The sequence below is a fragment of the Aegilops tauschii genome, chromosome 6, assembly GCF_002575655.3.
Source record: "Aegilops tauschii subsp. strangulata cultivar AL8/78 chromosome 6, Aet v6.0, whole genome shotgun sequence".
NCBI lineage: Eukaryota > Viridiplantae > Streptophyta > Magnoliopsida > Poales > Poaceae > Aegilops > Aegilops tauschii.
In genome coordinates, this window is record NC_053040.3 from 492,744,163 (window position 1) to 492,755,198 (window position 11,036).

Here is an 11,036-nt window from a genome sequence, read left to right on the forward strand (position 1 = left end):
CACTCCTAGGTCCTTGTGGAAGGACTTCATTCATGTGCATTTTGGGTTTTTTGTGAAACTACCCTACCCCCTTGGGATTTCCTATAAATAGAGGTGGAGGGGCAGCCCTCCACACTCATCCCTTGCTCTCATACACATGCCATGCATTATCTGGCTTCTTCTCTCCCTCCCACGAAAAGAGTTTCGTAGAGCCGTAAGGCTGTCTGGGTTCCGGCAGGAACTAGTTCTGGACGGCGAAGCCCTGCCGGATAGATGACACCGTATGTGTGCAACTCTGTAGAGAGATCGTAGTTTCGGTCTTAGTTCGTGAGTGCCTCCCGAAGGGCTGTCCATGTGACCGTCCGAGTTTGGAAGGTCCTCCCGAAGGGCTGTCCGAGTGACCGTTCGAGTTTCGAAGGTCCTCCCGAAGGGCTGTCCGCGACACCGTCCGGGGGGCTGTTCGACCGCCTCCCGGAGGGCTGTCTGAGGAGCAGATGAGGGTATACATCCTCGCAGTTGGGAGGTTGTAAATCCTAGCTGCGGGGATCTGCACCGCCGATCGTCATCGACTCTACTTCCCGCTGCGCTACGAGTCGGTAACGAAAAAGATCAAACCATGTATGCAGTCTCCATAGTGGTCCTGGGCTGGTGCGTAGGTCGGAAAATTTTTGTTTTCTGTTGCATTACCCTATAGTGGCATCAAGAGCCGTGCTATGCGTAGATGCAGGTTTCGATCTAGAATACATGGAGATGTATGGGTATTGCATAATATAATTAGGTTGTAGATGAGATCTATTGCTGAAAATTATTTATGCGGGTGACAGATGAAATCTGTTACCCGAGGTTCTTGTTGCTTCCCTAGAATTTGCGTTTGCTCAATCTCGAGACAGCATGGTGGAATTTGACAAAGTTCTGGCAATCCGTGATCCTGATTGATCATGGAAGTGCTATCAGTTCTTTGGGTTCTGCCGTAGTCAAAAGAAAGATGAAATTCGCAGATGAAAGGGCATTGCAGATATGATCTGCACGGGGGTCATGCATATGACGAAGTTAAGTATGGGGCTCGAGATTTAATTATCCCGTGTTTCATAACCCCGAGATGTTAATCTAGCAACCTGAATAATCATACTTGATGATGAACGTTGGTCGCTGCGGTTTAAGTCAAAACCTTAGAAGCCACGTAAAATAAATTTTGCATAAACCGATTAGAGGCGTCTAACTTGGTTTTGCAGGATGTGCATGTGATGTGGTATAGCAGTGCTCCTACTAATTCGATTATGTATGAGATGACTATATGATGTAATTTGATTAACATGACCTGTGTGTCATGATTCGGCATGATGGCTGGAGCCATATGATTGCACTTTAATGACCTGCGTGTCAACCTTGTTGTAATGCATTATTTTGTTAGCTATAGAGATAGCAATATTATCTGGTGCATCTACAAGGTGGTGGCAATCTTCGCGAAGGTGAACACCGACGCGAATGCCGAAGACGGAGAAATGAAATACTTCTCCGTCAGAAAGGGCTATACCATATCATGCTATTATGAATTGCCTGAGATGTTTATCCCTTATGATGCACCCTTCTTGATTGCGCGGTAGTCGCTTTTATTAGGGTGATCTCTCACTTAAAATATCAAGTAGTTAGTGTTCTCCCAAGTGTAGCACCGTCACGGCACCTATCTTTTCGGGGTGCGCCATGGATGCATGGGTACGAACGATTAGAGAAGTGTGAGGCGGGTGAGGTCAGACCTCGCAGCAAGATCACTTGGTTGTCTTGACGTTCATGGCAGGATCGTCCTGAGCTCGGAACACACACATCGAAAGATGAGCAAGAGTCACATAGAGATGTGATCGGCAAGTTGGCCTACCGATTAAAATTCCCGTTATGAGATGATGATTCTATGGCGATGAATTGAACTCTGGATCTTGTATCACTCAAAATTAATTGTGAGAGATATTGATTTGAGTGGGAGCGCACTATTGAATTAACATGTTTAATTCTCAGTGCAATTAATTATGAACACTGTCTAAGTGTTTTTTGCATAATAGTTGTAGAATAATGGCTCGCATTTCCACCTTCCCTATTAAAATTGAATAGTTGTTAAATATCTGGTTAAAACTTTACGATTGGTAACATAATATGAGGATTGTCCTCAAAAGTGCCAAGAAGGACTTTGTCCTATCGCATGCTTTCCGTATCCTCCCGCTAATGTTATGGATCATGTGACTCTCGTCCTTCGATCCAAAAGCTAGAATTCTGTTACGGTCAAGTGGAATATGGTTACTTCCATGAAACCCAAACTTCGAAAGTTGGGATAGTTATATGATATTCATGGAACTGAAAATTATTTTCAGATACAAACAAAGCAATGTTTGTTAGCAAGTATTAGTAAAAGTGTTTACTATGCATTTGACTGTTGGGAAAGGGATCCAGAAGAACGCCTGTCATATAATGAAAGGTGAATAAAACAACAACTTAAAGAGAAAGGAAGTGTCCAAAGGGTGTTAGTATGACTTACACGCCTAGGAAGTCCGGGGCTAATGCCACTCTTAAGTTGGGTGCTTCTTCTGAGAGTAGGAGAAATACTAAAAGTTAAACTGTTAGAAGTATAAAGGCAAAAGGAAAGAAGACTGGAATATCCAGCTCATGTATGAATGTCATACAAGTTTTTGATGTATAGAAGGCTGGTCAAAGATATAGTTCTTGCGAATTATGGTTAAACATGTTAATCACTAATTCTTGGGTATTGTGAGTTCATCACAAAATTGCCCGCTCGATTGCATTCTGTTGCAACTCGATGTAAGAACTACTATGGCCTGAAAGACTAGCTAGAAATGAGGTTAAGGTATACACGGGGAACATAGTAAATGTTACTATACCTTCCATCGGTGTATTGCCGTCTGTATTTATTTTCATAATTCATTTAGAGTTTTACAAACTCTATCCCATTGCATAAGGTATCTTGCAAGAAGGTTGTTCATAAGAGAACTTTTTATGTTCGATGTTATGAATAACACAAGGGCCATACTTTCATTATGAATGAGATGTATGTTATGAATATTGATAATAATACAATACCTCTGGGTTTACTTTCATAATTCATTTTAGAGTTTCATACACTCTAGCCCATTGCACAATGTTTGTTGCAAAAGAGTTGTTCATAAAAACAACAATTGTTGTTAAGTATTATGAATAACATGAAGGGCCATGCTTCCATCCAAGATGGCATGTATGTTATGAATATTGATGGTAATATGATACATCCATAACACTGACGCTAAATGTCGCAAGACTAAAAGAATACCACACAAGTGTGGCACTACATCTGGTCACATTGGAGAAACCGCATGGAAAATTCCATTATGATGGATTTTGAAGTCTTCTTGATTTTGAATCATCTGACACTTGCAACTTTCCTCCGAAAAGTGAAGTGACTAAAGTACCATTCACAAGCCATAAGGAACGAACAACAAACTTATTAGTGATCATACATTTGATGTGTGTAGTCCGATAAGTGTTGTTAGTGGTGGATTTATTTATCTTCAGAAATGACTCAAGTAGATATATGGATATTTACTTGATGAGACGTAAGTCTGGATCTTTTGAAATCATTCGAAAGGTTCTCAAAAATGAAGTAGAAGTTATTGTAACAAGAAAATTATGTTTCTGCAATTTGATTGCACAAAGGAATATTTGAGTTACATGTTTAGCGAATGTCTGATGAGTTGTGAAAGGGGTTTCATAACTTGCACCTCCCGGAACACCACTGCAAGTGGAAAGTCTGTGGAGATGTAATCAAACCATTTATGACATGGTAAGGTGAAAGATGACATAAATAAATTTGCCATTATCCCTTTTAAAGTGATGCTTTAGAGACTCCGGCTTTTACACTGAAAAGAGCTACATCGGGTCTGTTGAAATGAAGCCATGGTATGGTACGCCCAACCATGTTATATCTTTTCTTAACATTTGGAATATGGGGCTTGTGTAAAAGGTTACAAACCTATTCCAAATCAGACAAGTGCTACTTTGTAGGTTATACCAAAATGTTGGGTATTCCTCCCTCACTATACCGAGGCAAATAGTTTTGCCGCGAAACGGTGTGCTTTTAAAGAGAATGGTTCTTTCAAAAAGGTGAGTGGGAGAATAGTGCAACTCGACGAGATAAACAGTATCTACGTCATCAGATCAAAGGAAAGAGACCTTGGAAGTAATTCCAGAGTTTCCTACTGCGACTGATACGGAAGTCTCTACAATAAAATGTATGAACTTCGGTCGAACTTGCAGCTGAACCACGTAGGAAAAGCTCGTGCAAACCTCTCAGGTGCGCAAATGAGATATTGTTGTTAGACAACATTATGCCTACGATACACAAGGAAGCGTTGATGGGCCCTGACTCCGGAATTGGCTAAATGCCAATACAACCCGAGTTAGTTTCCATATAAGTGATTCAAGATTAAAACCTTGATACACCTTTCGGAAGACTTAGAGTCTAACGAATATTTATGGAACTTAAAACTGATACGGATAAAATGTTTTATCCATAAAGCTCGACTTGTTGAAATAACAAGTTCAAGAGTTGACTACGATGAGGTTGTTTTCATCGTAGCGATGCTTAAAGTCGGTTCGGGTTGAACTAGCAATTAATACATATTTCAATCATGAGATATGAAACATGGATGATAAAAGGATTTCCATCTGATGGAAATGAAAGCTAGGACTTGTATATGATACAGTCCAAAGTAATTTGTCGATCCAGAGGATGCTAGTAGGTATGCAAACTTCAGAGTTCCAGCAATGGACAGAAGAGAGCAAATGGAGTTGGAATCTTCGGGTTTTGATGAAATGGTCAAAGGGGTTTTGACTTCATCAATGGGTAACGAAGATGCTTGTAATTCAAGAAAGTAAGTGGGAGCGTACTAATATTTCTAAAAACCTTATGTGCTTGGCACATTGGTAATTGGAAATAAATTTCTTGACACAAATTAGGACTTCATTTGAAAATAGTTTTTCGATGAAGTGCTTAGGCTAAATAGCCTCAATATTAGGCATGATGATCTATGGAGATAGATTTGCCTAATGGGGCTAAGCAATGAATACATATTGACAAGATGCTAAAACCTTTTAGCATTTAAAACGCCAAGGAGTGATTCTTGCCAAAGTCACATGGAAAGAGTTTTTGCAAGACTCGGTGTCCCAAAACACTGATGAGTAAAATACATGATGCAGATTCCACACACTTTTGTGTTTGGATTAATCATGTATTCCATGGTATGTAAAACAACCAGATATGTCCGATACTCCCAAGGTGTTGCGAGTATGGATACTAAAGTGATCAAAGTACTGATCGTGGGACAACAGTGAAAGATGTCATTGAGTACTAGAGTAAGTACTGATGATATGTTTTCTTGCAAGCGGAGATCATGAAGAGTTCGTTGTAAAATGTTACATCGATAGTCTTCATCTTTCCACCGTGCGATTTTCGATTTAAGTTAAGGGTTTTGTGTAACACACAATGTGGTGGCACAGTTAGTTGGAATTTGTTCAAACTAGTTACTGTGGCGAATTCTATAACAAGGGCTAAGTATGTTGACGCTTTAGAAGCGACAAAGAAGATGTTGAATCATATAGTTCATTCGTGAACTTAGTATAGTTCCAAGATGGCTTTTGACAATGGGACACTACTGCAGGTAGTTGCTCCAAAACTCAGTCTGAGGAATCCAGGTTCGACCTGTGATTCACATACATACAAAGCCAAGTCCACACAAAATATGAATTTTGTGAAAACGTGAGAACGCGAGGACATGCAAAGATACACACGGAACTGAAGTCGTCAGATCCGTTGGACATCAGGCTATACCACAAGCGAAGCATATTTACACCGGTGTGCCACAGGTGTAAAGTGCATTAGCATTAACTAGATTATTGACTCTAGTGCAAGTGGGAGTCTGTAGGAGATATGGCCTAGAGGCAATAATAAATGATATTATTTATCTCCGAGTTCATAATTATGTTTATGTTCCATGCTATAACTGCTATGGTTCTCGAGTCTGCAATAACCACGAGGCTCGGAGGAAGACTCATATGCACGTGTGGAATAATAAACGGTAAAATGTATTCCTAGTCTGGCCTCTAAGACTAGCTCAAGTGTTGCATGATGGTTATGTTTTCCTGATCATGGGCATGTCTATGTCAGCAACCTTGAGGGCATAATGTTAAGAGAACATTTGTGTTGAATCGACCCGGCATGATGTTATGCTATGAGATTCATTCGTCACAAGTTTATTGGTACATAACACAGAGATGGTTAACGTTTGCATGATTCCTTAGACCATGAGAGTATCGAGTTTCTTCATGCTTGCTTCATGAACTTTGGGGTTTGTTAAACGTCATCCGTAAATGGGTGGCTATTACGGCGGCTTACGGGTTCATGGAAAAGTGTGTCAAGTAACTTGATAGCTCAAGATTGGGATTTGCTCCTCCGACGATGGAGAGATATCTCTGGGCCCTCTCGGTGTTACGGTATCCATCATCGCCTGGCCAGACACTTTGTGATTTGATCACGGGGATGCCGGAACACGATAACGAGAAAAGAGAACAATACCGGTAACGAGGTAACTAGCATAGTGGACAAGTTGTTGATCCACGGGAATGCCAACATGTCTCACCTCGGGTATTTGTAACATATCGCGAAGCAACAGGAATAGCACACGGCAACTGGAGGTTCACTCGAATATTTATTCGTGTGGGTATAGGGGTCAATATGGGTGTCCACGGCTCCGATGTTGATCATTGATCGGAAGGGGTTCCGGGTCATGTCTATACTTCACCGAACCTATAGGGTCACACGCTTAAGGGTCATCTATCTGCTGAATACTAGACAGGGAGTCTGAGAGAAAATCACCGAAAAAGTTTCGGACACCGAAAAGTTTCGGACAGCGGAATCGTACCGCAGAGAGAGGTCATCGGATAAGTTTGGATGATACCGAAAAGTTGTTTCGGGATACACCATTAAGTCAAATTGGTTTCGGCACATGCCTGATAATTCTTGGAGGATGCCAGAATCATTCTGGAAGCTTTTTGGAATTTTCTGAGATAAAAACCGGAAATGTTCCGGAGCTGCCGGAGCCACTTCAGATGCGTTTCGCAGATGAAAATCACTAAAACCGGAATTGTTTCGGAACGCGTTGAAAATCATTTTAGTGGGTACTGGAAATGTTCTTAGCCCACATAAATATTTTCAGTTCGATCAGACGCTGAAAAATGTCGTCGTGAATAGTGAAAATCAGCTTTATGGTTACTTTATGGAAAGTCACCTTTTGGGGCTTTGCTCCAAAAGATCTTGGGGATGACATGGATGGATAGGAGCCATTTTTTGGGCCCCTCATGGGGGTGTGGCCGGCCACATGGGGTATCCCCCCTTGGGGACCCTCTTGTTCCTTGGTTTCACTCCTAGGTCCTTGTGGAAGGACTTCATTCATGTGCATTTTGGGTTTTTTGTGAAACTACCCTACCCCCTTGGGATTTCCTATAAATAGAGGTGGAGGGGCAGCCCTCCACACTCATCCCTTGCTCTCATACACATGCCATGCATTATCTGGCTTCTTCTCTCCCTCCCACGAAAAGAGTTTCGTAGAGCCTTAAGGCTGTCTGGGTTCCGGCAGGAACTAGTTCTGGACGGCGAAGCCCTGCCGGATAGATGACACCGTATGTGTGCAACTCTGTAGAGAGATTGTAGTTTCGGTCTTAGTTCGTGAGTGCCTCCCGAAGGGCTGTCCATGTGACCGTCCGAGTTTTGAAGGTCCTCCCGAAGGGCTGTCCGAGTGACCGTTCGAGTTTCGAAGGTCCTCCCGAAGGGCTGTCCGCGACACCGTCCGGGGGGCTGTTCGACCACCTCCCGGAGGGCTGTCTGAGGAGCAGATGAGGGTATACATCCTCGCGGTTGGGAGGTTGTAAATCCTAGCTGCGGGGATCTGCACCGCCGATCGTCATCGACTCTACTTCCCGCTGCGCTACGAGTCGGTAACGAAAAAGATCAAACCATGTATGCAGTCTCCATAGTGGTCCTGGGCTGGTGCGTAGGTCGGAAATTTTTTGTTTTCTGTTGCGTTACCCTACACTTTGGGCCCCGGGAAACATCATCCGGTAATAGCCCTACATGCTGTTTGTGGCTAGGTCTCATTATGCTCATGAGAGAGTCGCCGGGAAGGCGGCTCTTTGTGTCTAGCCCTAGAGATTGTTTCTTGTTGCTCGTCCCTCTTTGGGGTGCCCTGCCCCTCCTTATATAAGTTAAAGGGGCGGGTTACATGTGGAGTCCTATTAGGATTAGGACTAGTCTATTACAGTGGAATCCTAGTCTGCTCCCTTAAGGGAAAACTCCTTATGCCTTTCCTCGTAAACTGGCCCACCATAACATGAGCCGGCCTTCTGGGCCTTGGGCCTTGTCATCCATTTGACCCGCTGTTGGGGTAATCAGTAAGTCACCAAATACTCGCCGGGTCTCTGTGAGCCGCCAAGTCCGGCCGGGTCATACCGCGTGGTATATCCCCGACATTAGCCCCGAGTTTAATTTGGATTTATCCATGTTAAACTGATCCTGTAAAATAAACACAAGAACAAACTTGATAGGTTGTGTTCCGGGTTAAATATTTTCCTGAACCGGCACCTGATCATCTTTAAGTCCTTGTCATTTCCTTGTTGATATGTATATGTCCATGGTCTCATAGTAAATCTTCTTTAGCAGATATGTTTCAACTTTGTCAATGCAAAAAATCCAGATACTTCTTTTGAAAAGTCCGGGTCAATAGGCCAGCTTCAGAGTCAATTTGCTGACATTGGTCTCTTGTTGAGAAATATTGTGAAGAATAATCCACTTGAGTCGGCTTTCAAAGCGCCGGCTTAAGAAATATTGGTCTTGAAATACTCATTTGATATTCAGCCGGTTTAAAGATGTAGAACTTGCCGGTTTAATATTACCAAAATTGCCGGTTTGTAAACATTGATGGCACCGAGTCATAATTGTTGCCGACGCCGGGTCATAATTGTTGATGACGCCGGGCTATGATTGTTGCAGACACCAGGTCATAATGATTGGTGACGCCGGGTCAATCTGATTTGCTCAAAACTGAGAATTCGAAAGTATTTCTCCTTATATCCGTGTTACCTGTAGCCCCCAAGTGACGGGTTGTCATGCTTGCATCAACCTGGGACTTGTAATTATCTTATGCTCACAAAACTTCAACCGGTGTAGCCTCCAAGGGCCGGGTCATTATGCAATAATGAGCAGGGACTTTGTAGATGTAGACTTGAGCAGCAACATGTAGCCCCCAAGGGCCGGCTCAGTAAGATAATATTGAGCTGGGACTTTATATATATTTCCTTGAAACGAATACCATATGCTGTAATCCTCTCCATGGGGCCCGAACCCATGTCCATAAGGTTAACAGCTTTGTACTCTTCCAACTGAGTAGTGGACCTTTCAATATAATGGATTTAAACTTGTATACCTTGAATTGTTGACAGGAGCAATTGGTAGCCCCCAAGGGCCGGCTCATTACAATGTGATGAGTCGGGTCTTCAATAAGGCCTGTAAAAATGACTCTGCATTAGCCCCCAAGTGCCATGGTGCATGCTGGCAGTGACATGGGACTTGCATATTTGATGTGATCTCAATTTAAATAATGTAGCCCCCAAGTGCCGGGTCGTAAGCCTGCAGCGACTCGGGACTATTCTTTCCATTGTAGAATAAATCATATCCATTGATAAAATAATAGCCATTGCGCCAAAGCGACTTTGAATACCTCATCTGTTGATAAGTCAATCCGGAGGTTAAATACCCAGTGGCTCTTGGCCAATGGCGATTTAATACGCCTCCATTGTAAGCCGGAATTTATACAACCCGGCGGCTTATAGCCTTTGAGAAAATCAAGAATTGATAACCCTTTTGAGACACCAATTTCAATCTTTGATGATGGGCTTGAATTTAATCATTTATGTAATGTCAAAAACCAGGGCGTGTAACCACCCAAATGTAGTCTTATCCTGCACATAATTAGATCACAAGATCCCTTGGCGGTTTACTCAGGGCGGGTCATAATATCTCACATATAACCACTGTGATATTGAATTTATACTGCCGGTTTACATGACCTGTGCAGTAAGAGTGATAACCCAATCCTTAGAAGACAAACCTTCCAAGTATTAATATTGTCATATGCTGGCGACTTGTTCGTCGAAAGCCAGGGTGGGTTAATAGAAACCACATATATGTATGCTTCAGATATGAGCAAAAAGCTTCAAATAAAATCCAAAAATTGTTTGCAAAAAGAGACTTCAAAAATTTTGAGGCTTCTGATTCGAATACGATCAGAAAACCGTCCCACAGGGGTTAAGCTAAGATTCGAATACGATCATATAGCCCCGAGTGGTTTTGGCGTTGCCGATCAAGTGGGTACCGACAGCTATGTTCTCTTTGGTTTGAATACGACCTATGTTTGACAGGAAGCCCCCAAATGACCTTTAAGAGTTGTTTAACGACGCTGATTCGAATACGATCCACGTCGGTTCCCAAAAGGGGTTGAGCTATGATTCTAATACGATCAAGAAGCCCCCTAGTGAGCTCGGCAGTGTGCCGATCAAGAGGGTACCGACAGCTATGTTCTCTTTGGTTCGAATACGACCTATGTTTGAACAGGAAGCCCCCTAGTGATCATGAGAATATTTAACGACTCTGATTCGAATACGATCAGGGTCACACCAAAAGGGTTAAGCTAAATTCGAATACGATCAGCTCCCAATATAATGGTCATTAAAGCAGGGTACCTATGTTTGGGTTGTGCTTTGTAAAGACTCTTTTTGGTCCCTTTAATTTTTCCTGAGAACTCGAACTTTGCGAGAGATAAATTCTTTTTGAACCGGAAAAACCGGATATTGAGAGTTTCAAAGCTTTGTGATAGACAAATTTACCTTGAACCGGATTTTGAACCGGATTTGAGAGCTTCAAAACTTTGTGGCAGATAAATTTCCCTTGAACCGGATTTTAAACCGGATAT